Source organism: Macaca thibetana, chromosome 12 (assembly GCF_024542745.1).
Source record: "Macaca thibetana thibetana isolate TM-01 chromosome 12, ASM2454274v1, whole genome shotgun sequence".
Classification (NCBI taxonomy): Eukaryota; Metazoa; Chordata; class Mammalia; order Primates; family Cercopithecidae; genus Macaca; species Macaca thibetana.
The window spans coordinates 58,588,279-58,604,582 of record NC_065589.1 but is presented as its reverse complement, the minus strand read 5'-3'; the positions used below and the strand labels follow the sequence as shown (position 1 = coordinate 58,604,582).

Here is a 16,304-nt window from a genome sequence, read left to right as displayed (position 1 = left end):
ATAACTGGTTAGCCTCATGTGTAAGAATGAAACCGGACCCCTACCATTCACAATATATAAAAAATAACTCAGGATGGATTAAAGATTTAAATGTAAGACCTAAAACTATAAAAATCCTAGAAGAAAACTTGGGAAATAGTATTCTGGACATTGGCTTTGACAAATAATTTATGACTGACTCTCCCAAAACAATTGTAATGAAAACAAAAATTGACAATATGGGACCTAATTAAACTAAAGAGTTTCTGCACAGCAAAAGAAACTATCAACAGAGTAAGCAGACAACCTACAAAGTGGGAGAAAATATTCACAAACTATGGATCAAAGGTCTAATATCTAGAATCTATAAGGAAATTAAATAGTTCATTAAGAAAAAAAAAATTAGATAGTGTCCAAAGGACTTGAAAAGACACTTCTCAAAAGGAGACATACAGATGGCCAAAAAACATGAAAAAATGCTCAACATCACTAATCATTAGAGAAATACAAATCAAAACCACAGTGAGATACCATCTCACACCAGTCAGAATGGCGATTATTAAAATGTCAAAAAACAACAGATGCTGATGAGGCTGCAGAATAAAGGGAATGCTTATACACTGCTGGTGAGAATGTAAATTAGTTCAGCCACCGTGGAAATCAGTTAGGAGATTTTTCAAAGAACTTAGAACTACCATTTGATACGGGTTTGATACCCCAAACATATAAGGAATTTCTACAACTTAATAGGAAAAAAAGGCCAAAAAACAAATTGCCTGATTTAAATATGGACAAAATATTTAAACAGACATTTCTCCAAAAAAGACGTATGAATGGCCAGTAGGTATATGAAAAATATGCCCAACATAACTCATCGGGAGAATGCAAATCAAAACCACGATGAGGTATCATCTCACATCTATTAGCATGGCCAGATGGCCAGATGGCTGTTATTTAAAAAATGAAGTAAGTGTTGGCGAGGATATAGAGAAATAAAAACCCTTATGTGCTATTGGGGATAATGTAAAATGGTGCAGCTTTTGTGGAAAACAGTACAAAGGTTCCTCAAAAAGTTAAAAATAAACTACCATATGATCCAGCAATCCCACTTCTGAATATTTATCCAAAAGAATTGAAGCCAGTGTCATTAAGAAGTATTTGCTCTCCCACATTCATTGCAGCATTATTCACAATATCCAAAAGGTTAAAACAACACAAATATTCATCAATGGCTGAATGGTTTTGGAAAGTGTGGCATCTACATACAATAGAATATTATTTGACTTAAAAAACAAGGAATCCTGTTATATGCTGTATCATTGAAGACCCTTAAGGACATTATGTTAAATGAAATAAGCTACTTGTGGAAGAACAAATTCTGCAGGATTCTACTTATTGAGGTATCTAAAATCATTCAGCTACATAGACACACAGAAAGTCAAATGTTAGTTGCCACTGGCTGGGAGATGGAGGAGGAAATGTGTAGCTGCTGTTCAATGGATAGAGAGTTTTAGTCACGAAAGATGAAAAAGTTCTACAGATCTACTGTATCACATTATTATAAAATTGCTTATAATTAACAATATGTTACTGTACACTTAAAAATATTTGTTAAAAGGGCAGATCTCAAATGTGCTTTTTATCACCATGACAAAAAGTCTTACTATGACTAGTTAAAATGGTAAGACTGATTATACATTTGTTATTATTTTGTTCCTTTTGTTATTTTTATTTTTTGTGCTGAAAGAATTTGTCATGAGTAAACTTGCAATACAGAAAAATAAAATTGTTAAAGGATGTTCTTTAGAGAAGGAAAATAACAACATAAGGAAAATTAGACCAACCCAAAAAAGACACCAGAAATAGTAAATATGTGAATAAGTATAAAATTAATTTTCTCATTATTTTCTTAAAGACAATAAACAACTTTTAGAAAATGATACAAATATATTGGAATTTTTATAACATTTGTGGAAGTAAAATTTCTTACAACATTGCACATTGTACAAGTACACAAATTAGCATTGCACACATGCCTTGTAATTGTTTCTGCAAAGATCTCTAGTAGTTCATTCTAATTAGAGAGTGAATCACTTGGGAGAAATGAGTATGCTTTTCATCACATAATTTCAACATTTAATATATATTATTGTCTTAATGTTTGCATGTATTTACTTATAAATTGTCATAAAATTGTGTATATAGTATACAACATGATGTTTTAAGTATATTTATATAGTAGAATGGCTAAATCTAGCTAATTAATGTACATACTATCTCACACAGTTACCATTTTTGTGCTGAGAACATTTAACAGGCACTGCTTTTCAAGAATACAATATATTGTTAATAACTATATTACCACATTGTGCAATGGATCTCTTGAACTTATTCTTCCTAACTAACTGAAATTTCGTAGCCTTTGACCAACATCTCTTCAGATCCCCCTACCACCATCATTCCATGCCTGGCAACTACCATTCTGCTCTTCTGTGAGATCAATTATCTTGGATTCCGTCTATGCATGATGTCAATCATCTCTTCTTAAATATTTGTAGAGTGAAAGATTAAAATTATAGAGCTCAGTGAAATACAATTTTAAAAAAATTATTCCCTCTTCAAAACATTTTTATTTTCACATTATCAAAATGTTGTGGCTTCTCTACTTTCACCGTTCAACAAGCAGGTGAGAGTGGTGCCCAGCAGCTTCTTCACTCCCATTGTTTGGTAAGCTGGAGGAAGTGTTATAACTGTTGTATTCCCACTGCCCACAGTTCAGTGAGCTGGAGGGTTTCAGTTCCCGTACTCTTGCAGTTTAGCAAGTTCCAAGTTCTTGTCCCAAGACCAGGAAGAATAAAACACATGGACACTGGAGAGTGAGTAAGGCAGAGCAGGATATATTAAGTGACAGAAAAGCTCTCAACAGAAACCGGGTACCCAAAGGACGGTTGCTGTCTGGAGGACTAATTTCAGGGCTTTTATGGACTGAGAATGAGGAGGAGTGCCCTGAGTGGCCTGTGGGCCATTTTGGGAAAAGCACCATTCAGAAAGAGTCACAATAATGGAAAGAACCAATTAGAGGCCAAAACAAAGGCTTGACCCACAATCAATCAGGTACAGGAGTGGGAGTGACGTTTCACTCTATGCAAATGAAGATTCAACTGGTAGCCAATCACAGAAAGATCAGTATATGTAAAATAAGTGAAAGGTAAGGACCAATTGAGAGGATGCACTCCAAACAGGAGTGGGAGTCCTTACTTTGGTCCATGGATTTTATCCAGAACTGGCAGCTCAGTTTTCAGGCCTTACACTGTTCTTTGATTGAAAGTCGAGTTTCACTGAGGACCAGTCCCTGCCTGCCTAGGAATTTGACTGCCTTCTACTACTGCCAAAAGCCTGTTCTAAAGTTGGAAAGTTGGAACTCAAATTGGTTAAAGGTCATAAAGTGGGCAACAAAAAAGTGTTATTAGATTTAAAAAATACTGCTTTTTCATTTAATGGATACAGACTCTAAATATTCAACTAATGTATTTTTACATTTATATACACAAATTTTATAATATGTAGCATTTTTTTCTATATTTGTATATTGTCTTTCAGGTTTATCTTTCTCTAATTCTTGCAAAAAACAATGTTTAATATGGCAAAATTATTTTTGATCTCTAAAATGCAAGTCTGAGAAAAAAAATAGATTATGTACTAAGTCTACTTTTTCCAGAAGTGTAAGACTTTAAGAAGTAGTGGAAACTTGAAAGTAAGAAACTAATTCCATTTTAAACCATTATTTCAAAAACTACAATGTTTTTTCCCCCATTTCTGGTAGGGTCTTTCTTTTATAACTAGTGTTTTGTAATATTACTTGTAAAATACTGAGAAAAGTTAAAAATGTAAAGTATAAAAACCTATCCTTTTAGTATGAGCAAGAAGTTGGGGAGTGATTCAATATACTGAAATCAGGTGATAAAGTATCTATATTCACATAAAAATTAAAATAATGATGACAGGATTTAATTTCCTTTTGTGCATCTTCTTTAAAACTCTAATAACATACATCTGTAGTCTGTATATTGGCGATATATCCTGGGGCAGTGGTGCTGCAGTTAAATTTATGTTGGATTGCTGTGCAAACACCTCTAGGAATTTGAAATTTCTAATTAGAGATTTGCCTAACTACTAGGAATTTTGGAATAGCCACCCACCTGCCAGGTTTACTAGCTGATGAACACCATGGACACTTGAAGTGTTTGTAGTTCTCTTTACTAGAAAATGACTCTCTGTGTAGTAATTAAGATGCTTATGGCATCTTCAGCAGCAAAAGTAGACCATGCATCAGCAGTTATATTTTAATCATTTCTTTTTGTTCTTATTTGTGCTAACTCTTATAATAATTTTTTGTAAAAATTGGGCCCAAAGCATGTATACATTAAAAGTCAATTAACTCATTTATAGCACAGAGATAGTATTTTAAAATTGTAGGTTCAGAAAATTGTTATTTGAACAAGATATGATTATTGGAGGCATCTTTGGCAAATTTTATTATCCCAGTAGGTACCCATTCAACACACATTACTTTACTCTTCCAACTTCAAAGAGTCTGCAGTCAGTTTAGTTAGTAAGATGTACATTTTAAGAGTAACTAAAATGTAATGTAGTAAGAGTTTTTGAAAGAGCCCAAACAGGGAGCTCTGAGAGCACAAGGACACACAGTACCCGCAGTCTCAGGAAAGGTTTAGAAAACAATAGTAATTAAGCTGCCTATTTACTAGGCAAATAATCGGAGAAGAGTAGCAAGAGGGATATTGTGGTGATAGAATAGTTCTGTATTTTGATTATGGTAGCGATTATATACATATATAGGAGATAACACTGTATAGAATACACTCAAAACACACACATTTGAGAACATATACATGTGGTGGAAGCTGAATAAATTATGGGATTATACTTATTTTAATGTCTTTGTTTTGATATCAGACTATAGTCATGTAAGATATTATTATTGAGGGAAACTGGGTGACAGGTAGCTGGGACTTTTCTGTATTATTTTTATAATTTTCTGTGAGTCTATAATTATTGCAAAATTATTTTTTAATGAAAAAGTAGAATTTGAGAAATAAAATTATACACTAAGACTAACATTCGGAATGATACAGGTATTTTAAATAGATTTGTAATTTTTAAATAGATGGGAATGGAAAGAGAAGAGATGTGACTTAAAACTGTGGTTTGTGGCCAGGTTCCATGAGGCATTCTATGCAATGCTAACAAATTTGTATTTTCGGCTGAAAGCATAAGATTAATTTAGTCTGTTTTAGAAATAGAAGCAAATAATCAGGTATAACCCCCTCCAAAATATATTCAATTAGTGATATCAGAATCTCTGCCGTCTTTTTGCAGTGAAGGAGCTCTCAGGAGATTTGAGGTGTCTTTTACAGAATTAGTTTTTATAAATGAATCAACATAATGCACTTAATTCAATGCTAACAAATAAGAAAGCTTTTCTAGGCTTTTCTTAAACATCAATTTTGTCTTTGGTAAATGGCATTTACATGGGAATTCTATTGTACTGTATTGCATTTTACTGTATTTTTTAGAGACAGGGTCTCACTCTTATCACCCATGCTGGAGTGCAGTAGCATGATCATACCTCACTGCAGCCTGAAATTCTTGGGCTTAAGCGATCCTCCTGCCACATCCTCCAGAGTAGCTGGGATTACAGACATAGGCCACTCCACTGGCTGTATAATCATTTTTAATGTTTTGAATTAAACATTGGAAGTGTAATACAGTAATTTCCAAATTACTTGTAAGAAAATGTATTATAATTGTTCGTAAAATATTTTGAAAAAATACAATACAATGGAATTCTATCATTTACATATTTATGAGCTGTATTCATCCATTTTCAAACTGCTTATAACGACATACCCCAGATTGGGCAATTTACAAAAGAAAGAGTTTTACTGGACTTACAGTTCCACACGGCTGGGGAGGCCTCACAATCTTGGTGGAAAGCAAAAAGGAGCACGTCGCATCTTACATGCATGGCAGGAGGCAAAGAGAGAGCTTGTGCAGAAGAACTCCCATTTTAAAAACCATAGACCGGTGTGGTCTGGGAGGCTGAGGTGAGCGGATCACCTGAGGTCAGAGTTCGAGATCTGCCTGACCAACATGGAGAAACCACGTCTCTACTAAAAATACAAAATTAGCCAGGCGTGGTGGTGCATGCTATAATCTCCGCTACTCAGGAGGCTGTAGCAGGAGAATCGCTTGAACCCGGGAGGTGGGGGTTACACTGAGCCATGATGGCGCCATTGCACTCCAGCCTGGGCAACCAGAGTAAAACTCCGTCAATAAATAAATAAATAAATAAGATCTCGTGAGACCCATTCACTATCACGAGAGCAGCGCAGGAAAGACCCACCCCCATCGTTCAATCATCTCCCACAACACGTGGGAATTATGGGAGCTACAGTGTGAGATTCCGGTGGGAACACAGAGCCAAACCATATCGTGAGCTAATTTTAAAACCTGATGCTTGAGTAAGTGTCATTTAAAATCTCTATTATTCATTGGATGATTTGGCAGCAGAGAACAGGCAGGTAATAGTTTTTTTAGAGTTATCAAAGACGTACTGTGTGAGAGTCAGATCAAACAAGGCTTAGACCAGTTCAAATCCAATAAACACTAATTCAGTCCGACATAGTCCGCAATGTGTTTCACATGTATTATTTATCTTAACTCCGATAACAAACATATCATTTAAATGTGTTAAAGTTATAATAGATATACTTTTGAAATCGAGTAGATTAAATCCTAAAGGCAAGCAGGAGGACATCAGAATTATCTACTTCCCAGTCACTTTATGCTCGCTCCCCACCAACACTAACACACACACACACACACACATTTGCCACTAGAATTTCGACAGTTGTCTTAAAAGCAGAATGTCTGGTCCCTTGTATACAGCCTTTTCTTTTGTTCTTTGTAACTTTCCTTATTGACCCTGAAATCTTACTATGCACAAGTTTTACTAAATAAGGTGTCATATAGAAAATTATAAACATTTTACTTCATGGGTATTTAGGAGATTTTGAATATCAATTTTTGATGTTCTAAATTCAATATTAATTTTCAGTGTAAAATGCTTACCGCACAGATTGACTTTATCCACTAGCTTAGCATTAAATGCATGTCACTTCCATTGAACCTCAAGGTGTGTAATTGACTTCCAGGGTAATACAGCTGATGAAATAAAATCTTATATTTTTAAAATTTTTATTTATTTTTACAATGTTCGTAGGCATGGAAAACATATGTTTAAGACTCACTTAAAATACAACAATTAGCCTTGTCTAGAATTTTGCTAGCTTACGCATTTCCTTAATGTAATGAAAGAATTGATTCATTTTGAGTTTAAAGATACTTTTTATGGACAGACAAAAAGGCTACTTTTTGTCAGTTAGGACCTATCTAAGCATGCCACTGTTATATATGAACAAAAGGAGAATTTACACATTATAAAAATCTGGCTAACCTCTGTTAAAAAACAAAGATTGTGTTTCACTTAGGGTCTAATTGTGCTGTCACTTGTTGTCCTCCATGTCCTCTAAAGCAGCCATCTAAACTTCTAAGAGTATGGTAATAAAAGATTCCTTGAAGATGAGACTAGAAATAAAAATTTGGCTTTCCACTACAACAAAAATCAAAATAATAATTTATTACTACTATTTCACATTTCTGTCTTACGTGTGTGCAATTTAATTATGTATTAACATACGTGTTACCTTGAAAAACATTATTGTAACCTTTAGCTTAAATTTATTGATATAAAGTGAAGTTCTTCACACATAAAAAGATTTCAGTCATTTAATTAACAATTATATAAACCTAAATACATTTATGTTTTATCGTGTTCTTATAAATTGAGATATAATACATAATTGAATGATAGAATGTTCTAGTTTTTTTTTTTTTTTTAAATGGCTTTCAAAATATGTTCACACCTTTTTAAAATTTTGTTTTAGTTTCCTACTCTCACATTCCATTCTACTGTTTTATTTCTTTTCCACTTTAGGGAAAGCACGGTGACACAGAAGGAAATATAGAAGGCCCCAAAGTAGAAATCTTGGATTTTTAGACCCAGTGTTCCCCTAACTGCTTAAAGTGTGACTTCAGGTAAGTTTCTCATCCTCTCTGAGCCTCAGTTTTTTGTCCACCTAATCACTCAGTCTAGATAATCTTTGTGGTGTCCCTACTGATGCAAATGTTTCTCTGCTATGAATCTCCTAAATCTGAGATCATCCAGAAACAGGGATTAACATGAATAATTTAATGCAGGCAATAAGAGAAAGAAATATTTAAGAAAAAACAAAATTATTGAACAACTATTATTCACTTCAAAAATATTTTCATCAGAAGGTTAATATGTAATGTCATTGTACCCATGACTTTTAAAATATATTTCAAATTTAATCATACTTTTAATCAAAAGTTTTCTTCCTAGACAATTGGAAATTTCTCATTGCATTTAGATAATTCATTATATGGCAATTCAATTATAAACTGGTTTAGTAGAAATTTTCCCTTGGAACAAAATGTTTTCAAATTAATACAAGAGCAAGATAATTATTGATGCTAGGTCGAAGAGCAGATACAGCACATTAAATGCAGACAAAGAAGCAAGAATCAATAGTGTTGACTCCACATGAAGCAAGATAATTAGAGATATATACTTACAAAAGGAATAAACAATAGAGACATGATTATTTATCTTTGATTGATGAGTAAAGTCCTACAAGAACTTTATCCGCAGTATAATTACCTTCTTTTCCTAAAACTTTCATTTTGTATAAAGAAAATATGCAGGGAATGAAATCTGAAGAAAGCTGGTCTTTCTGATTCCCTACGCTTAAGTAACGATGACCTAAGTAGAAAAATTAGAACGATTCAGGCCAGTAGCCAGTAGCATATTCAGACTTTCCTTTAGCCTTGACACCTCTTAACTCCAAAGGGAAGTCAGAAGTCAGGCAAGTAGTGGATTTTAAATGGTCTCATGTGTCAAAGAGGTTGAATGAGCAGACTTAAAGTTGAAGGTAGCATAAAAAGATAAGGAGAACCATATGATAAGAATTTTAACAAAACTGAATTTTTGATCATATTAAATAAATCAAAAACCCAAGGTATTTTATATCATCCAGAAAGTAGAAGGCATATGTTAACTAATTGCCAGGAGTATATGTTAATGAATGTATGCATACAATTATAGAAGTAAAGTTATTCTAAACTCTTTAACTCATGTAAGGGAAAATGTCTTTTTTATTCTGTCAAATAAAATTATTTGCAGACTAGAGTTAGGAGATAATTATTAAAACATCTAGGAGGCTTGCCTCTAAACCCCATCTCATAAAAAGGTGCAGCGACTTCATATGTAAAATAACAGAAGGTAAAATTTTTGGAGGATCTTAACTTCTTATTTTACTTAAAATTAAATGTCCAAAAATACATATATTAAATTTAGAGAATCAGCATCTCCGCACTAGTCATGATTAAGGACAAATCCACCCACTTGATAGTGTTCCCACTGAGTTAGTGAAACATGCAAGCAAAATGTTGATTACACACCTGCAAGGGCTTTCCAGCCTATGCAGTCCTGCTAGACTGCTTTGTGGTCATGGTTACTGCAATCAAAAACACCTATAAGAGGACAGGTAGAAAAGTTAATGCTTAGTAAAACACTAGTTACTTCATCCCCATCACGAAAAATATTCTGTTTATACAATTCTCATTAATTTAGTGTAGCACAATTGCCATTTGTATTAATAGAAGAAAGATTTAAATGAATAAAGTTTTTTTCAGTGTGCCAAATGAATAAAAGCCAAGGGAGAACATCATTATTGTTTCACATTTCCATTAACCTTAAAAAGTCTCAAGAAACCAACTGTGTGTTTGAGCACCAGAATATGTAGGTTTTAATTACAAGATGACTCTATTTGGTATTTTAAACTTGTTACATGCTTTTACTTAGGCCGTATACTGACATCAACACTTAGGAAGAAGTAAGAGTGCAATGAGGACAAAACCTGTTACAGGAAAAGGAATTGATACGAGGCCTGGAAAACAAAGCAAATAGCAATGGTCAGATGTTGAAGGAATAGGAGATATACTAAGAGGAAAAAAAGTATTTATTATATCAAAATGATATATATTTTATATATATATATCAAAATGATATATATTTTATATATATATCAAAATGATATATATTTTATATATATATCAAAATGATATATATTATATATATCATATATTTTTATATATTTTATATAATTTATATTTATATAAATATATCTTTTGAATATATAATTCATAATATACTATTTATATAATTTATATTTATATATAAATAGATATACATTTACAGTACTTCTCATTTTTAAATTTTTTAATCATGGTTTTCAAGAATAATTTGAAAGATTGGGCTCTTTCAAAAGAGTTTGGTGAAATTAACAGCAGACATATTTATAGGAAGAAATTAATGTCTATGACAGCAACTAACACATTAGATGATACCAAGATGCCATGTAGCATTCTAAGTTTCTTACATGTACAAAATCATTTAATCATCTCAACAACCCTAGAAAATAGGTGGAATTATTATTTTTGCTCTGAGATCAAAATATTGCTTACAACTGCACTGAAGTAATCAGAATAGGGGAACAGGCATAACCCACATACCAGCTTTCATATCTACATACTAACCTTTCCTATTTGTTTCCATAAATGACTTTCTGTGCTCCTATAAAAATTAAATCCTCCTTCCACTTGTGACTAGAACTGGGCAATAATAATCCTATCCCATCTCTTCCATAGCCTCCACCTCTCCTGCTCTACTGAATCATTTTCATCTGCATGCAGCCATGCTATTACTTTTTTGTCTCATCTTTATTCTAATTATTTCAACAAGCTATTTCTATTTATTTTCTCCCCTTTGAAGTAAAACTCAATCGAATTCACAATGTTTAGTCCTTTTATCCATTCTTTCTTAAACCCATACTATCCACATCTAACTCCTACTCCATTAAAATATTCTTATTAATTGCCAGCAATAGCCTCTATAATGCTAAATTTAATGATCATTTTATTTGGCCCTTGGGTATCATTTGTTATGGTTGATCACTCTCTCTTCGTTGATAGACTCACTTGACTTGATCATACTCATAAAAGCAGCATTTAAAAAGACGAAGGAAGGAAAGTCCAGTACAGAACATATAGTTTTCAGATAAAGCAATTTGACTTATGTAAATACAAAGGTATTCGGTGTCATCATTAAAATTTGTAGTGTCTAGGACAAGAATATCACCAGGGCCCACTTTACCGTATGTCTCAATATTTAGAAGTTATAAATTGAGTTTTAAAAAACTGTGAAATAAACAAAATATATTATGTCTTTATCCTGGCTTAAATGCTTTTTTTTTTTTTATTTATTTTAAAAATTATACTTTAAGTTCTAGGGTACATGTGCACAACGTGCAGATTTGTTACATATGTATATATGTGCCATGTTGGTGTGCTGCACCCATTAACTCATCATTTACATTAAGTGTATCTCCTAATGCTATCCCTCCTCCCTCCCCGCTCCCCACAATAGGACCCGGTGTGTGATGTTCCCCTTCCTGTGTCCAAGTGACCTCATTGTTCAGTTCCCACCTATGAGTGAGAGCATGAGGTATTTGGTTTTCTGTTCTTGTGATAGTTTGCTGAGAATGATGGTTTCCAGCTGCATCCACGTCCCTACAAAGGACACGAACTCATCCTTTTTTATGACTGCATAGTATTCCATGATGTATATGTGCCACATTTTCTTAATCCAGTCTGTCACTGATGGACATTTGGGTTGATTCCAAGTCTTTGCTATTGTGAATAGTGCCGCAATAAACATATGTGTGCATGTGTCTTTATAGCAGCATGACTTATAATCTGGGTATATCCTCAGTAATGGGATGGCTGGGTTGAATGGTATTTCTAGTTCTAGATCCTTGAGGAATCACTACACTGTTTTCCACAGTGGTTGAACTAGTTTGCAGTCCCACCAACAGTGTAAAAGTGTTCCTGTTTCTCCGCATCCTCTCCAGCACCTGTTGTTTCCTGATTTTTTAATGATTGCCATTCTAACTGGTGTGAGATGGTATCTCATTGTGGTTTTGATTTGCATTTCTCTGATGGTGATTGATGATGAGCATTTTTTCATGTGTCTGTTGGCTATATGAATGTCTTCTTTTGAGAAGTATCTGTTCATATCCTTTGCCCACTTTTTGATGGGGTTGTTTGTTTTTTTCTTGTAAATTTGATTGAGTTCTTTATAGGTTCTGGATATTAGCCCTTTGTCAGATGAGTAGATTGCAAAAATTTTCTCCCATTTTGTAGGTTGCCTGTTCATTCTGATGGTAGTTTATTTTGCTGTACAGAAGCTCTTTAGTTTAATTAGATCCCATTTGTCAATTTTGGCTTTTGTTTAAATACTTTTATAATAACAACACTTCTTTCGTTGCTTTATTTTTCTGTCCTAAACTGTGTTTTTTTGTTTCTTTTTCTTTCTACAATGACCTTGATTTTTATTTATTCTCAATTATCAAAATGATTGTTGCAACAAAAAATTTTAATTGTATTTAAAATGTGAGTATATGTTTCTTGAAAAACAAATTGAACGCAATGGGACACATTGGAAAAATAAAATTATTTATATATTTCAAAAACTATTTTATTGTAATCTAAAACATAGCTTACTGAAATTTATATTAATATTAAAAATTAAAAATAAAAATTTTAAAAGTTAATATTTAGATCGAATTTATTTAAATAAATCTGGATATTTAAATTCATTTGGGAGAATTAAATACATGTTAGTAAACTATATAAAAATATTATTCAGTATACAATTACTTGTCAATGTAGAAAATTATTACTATTCTTCACACACCTTCTATCTAGGCCCCCCAGATACACAAACATAAGGGTAATTCAAGTTAATTGATACGGCCGGGCACGGTGGCTCAAGCCTGTAATCCCAGCACTTTGGGAGGCCGAGACGGGCGGATCACGAGGTCAGGAGATCGAGACCATCCTAGCTAACACGGTGAAACCCCGTCTCTACTAAAAAATACAAAAAACTAGCCGGGTGAGGTGGCGGGAGTCTGTAGTCCCAGCTACTTGGGAGGCTGAGGAAGGAGAATGGCGTGAATCCGGGAGGCGGAGCTTGCAGTGAGCTGAGATCTGGCCACTGCACTCCAGCCTGGGTGACAGAGCGAGACTCCGTCTCCAAAAAAAAAAAAAAAAAGTTAATTGATACAAAATATTTCTCAGTCACCATGTGCAAATCCTACAAGTGCAGTGCAAATTCTTGATTACATTCAGAACTACTTACTGGTCCATGAACAGAAACAAACAAGAAGATTGTATCTACTATTGAGAAAACACATTTTGTTTTGCACAAATCTATGGCATTCATGTTGAAAAGTATTTGACAAGTTAATTTGTCTCCTCAGTTCCACTAATTCAACTATCTTTCCCTACACTCCTACCAATTGTCTGTTTCAATGTCAGCATAGGTTAAATCCACAAACTATCCCAGCAATGAAATCTAGTCGTCCTGTTTTCCAAGGATATGAAGTAAGAAGTATAGAGAGAAGTACTCTGGAAATAAAAGAATATTAGTAACCAAAGAACATCGATGTTTTAGGATTCTGAGTAGTGTTGTTCTAGTTCTGGGTACCTGATCTGAAGAAACCAATGTTTCTGTACATTCTTTACTTAATTTCTTTTAGATGTTTGCAAATATGCAAGGCCCTCTATGGAGGCCAGGACAAAGGCCTTTAATGCCTGGATTCATACCACAATTCTATGAATTATTATCAGTTATTATTGTATTAAAGTTATTAAATGTGTCATTAATATATGAAGCATTACTGTAATAGGCACCACTGATTTATAAACTGTAAGTTTTTAAAATTTTCATAAATGAGACTGAGAAGTTACACAGGAAAACAACAAATTGGGATGTGGACATCCATTCTTAATTAATACCACAACTCTGGTTTTATTAAATTTAGAGAAGGAACTTTTTACTCATACTTTTTGTTTGCTTTTTAAAATATTGCTGGTGAAAAATTATTTAAAAAGTATTGTAATACACAGTAGAGTATAACTTGGAATAAACTACTTGAGATTTATAGACTAAAATGCACTGCAAAAATTGTAAACTTTGGCCGGGCGCGGTGGCTCAAGCCTGTAATCCCAGCACTTTGGGAGGCCGAGACGGGCGGATCACGAGTTCAGGAGATCGAGACCATCCTGGCTAACACGGTGAAACCCCGTCTCTACTAAAAAAATACAAAAATTAGCCGGGAGCGGTGGCAGGCGCCTGTAGTCCCAGCTACTCGGGAGGCTGAGGCAGGAGAATGGCGTGAACCCGGGAGGTGGAGCTTGCAGTGAGCTGAGATCCGGCCACTGCACTCCAGCCTGGGGGACAGAGCGAGACTCCGTCTCAAAAAAAAAAAAAAAAAAATTGTAAACTTTATATTCATATTGTTCACATTATGAGTTTTTAAAATACTGCATTTACTACCTTAAGTTTTTTCATAATAGAGAGTTTTTGATGTTGCAGGATTTGTACTTATATATTTTAAATTATAGTTTTAGTAGATACCATAAGGTATTCTTTAATTCCTTATCTCTCAAAGCAGCTGCATCTTTCTGAGTTCTTCGAATTGAATTGGCATTTGAATCAGAATATAGACCTTTAATTTCTCAGCTATTTCCATTATTCTTTGCCCTGCTAGAAACCAAAGTTTAAAATGTTAAGAAAAGAAACAAGATATGAATCTAATGAAATTTGTTTAAAGCAAGAATAAAACCCTGAAAACAATGCATTGTCTATTCATATTGTTATCTGTCAGAAACCAAAGGAAATGCTTAGCTTGTATTGCTTAATTTTAAACTATAGATCTTCAAAAGACTGATTCAAATTTGCAATGAACTTGGCATCCCTAAATGAAATACCTATAAAAATTGCGGGAAAATTGTGGATGACTTACCTGGGTACTATAGCAGCAGGATGCGAATAGAAAGAGCGCAAACCCTTAGAGGGACATTTGGCTAATAATAGTCTTGTTAATTTGGAAACATGTAAGTCTAATGATTAGTCAAAAAATATTTAGCATAAATTTTTACATTTATCCTAGGTGAGATTTGAGAATCTGGTGGAAAGGGTGAAAAGGCCATAAGATCAGCAATCACCACTTCTCATGAAAAAAGATCATCATTAACAATACAAGCAAGTTATGTCAACATAATTGACATGAACTTTACATGAAAACAAAGTTGTTTTGGGATCTAGCATTATAGACACCTAGCTTCTCTTCTTGTTAAAGATTTGAATGCTTGATCATTTGCTGTTACTAATTTTTTTATATATTTTTATTTTCAGTTTTGCTTTTATGAAACAAGGCAATCAATGATATTCATTCCTTCTCCACCTTTCTCTTTCTTTTTTATATAAAAGAATTTAAACAAACAAGAATATTAGAAAAATAGAACTGTAGAAGTTAAATTGGAATTAACTTGAGAGATAATTTGGTCCAACATCCTCATTTTGTGTAAGAAAAAAAAAAAAAAAAAAACAGGAGTAGTGATTTGAACATACTGCAGCTATTTATTTCCCCAGAATCATATCTGCAGCTCTAATTACTATCACTGGAGACTGAGTTTTAATTATAAGCCAAATGACAGTGATCAAGAAGGCCTTAGTGTTTCTCAGTTGGATTGAACTTTAAACAGGCTTCTTTCTGCCTCTAAGCCCCTGACCCTTGTGTTTTTTTTTTTTTTTTTCTTTTTTAAAGAGCATTTACTTTAGAAATCTTGTCATTGTAAATTCGTTCCTCTATTCCTTTGAGGTGTAAATCATTTTAAAAGCTTCTTGCTAGTTTTACAACCCAAGAAAGTCTTTCTCAAAGACCTGGGAGGCATTCCTTTGACATGTAATGTTAAGGACGACAGTGCCCCTATCTTCCAGTTTCTGTGGGAAAATCGGGGCCTAACTTCTGCAGGGAACTGCCTCCAAAACTACCTCTGCCAAAAAGGGAAAGTTTACTCTTCTTTTGGGTAAAGGCAGTAAGCAAACACCACAAATGGTCTATAACTCACCCTCCAACCTCAGCTTTTCAAAACTCCTAGCCCTTTGTTTTTGTTTCTTTGGTTACTGATACATAATAATTGTATGTATTTATGGAATTCATGTGATATTTTGATACCTGCATACAAAGTGTGAT

General features: G+C 33.6%; 1 long non-coding RNA gene across 1 annotated transcript; it reads left to right on the top strand.

Moving 5' to 3' along the window:
* Window positions 1-6,443: 6,443 nt before the first annotated feature.
* Window positions 6,444-15,413, top strand: LOC126932927 (uncharacterized). The gene is made up of 3 exons (XR_007718373.1): window positions 6,444-6,521; window positions 8,057-8,157; window positions 15,219-15,413. It is a non-coding gene; the product is annotated as an uncharacterized LOC126932927 (long non-coding RNA).
* Window positions 15,414-16,304: the final 891 nt, after the last annotated feature.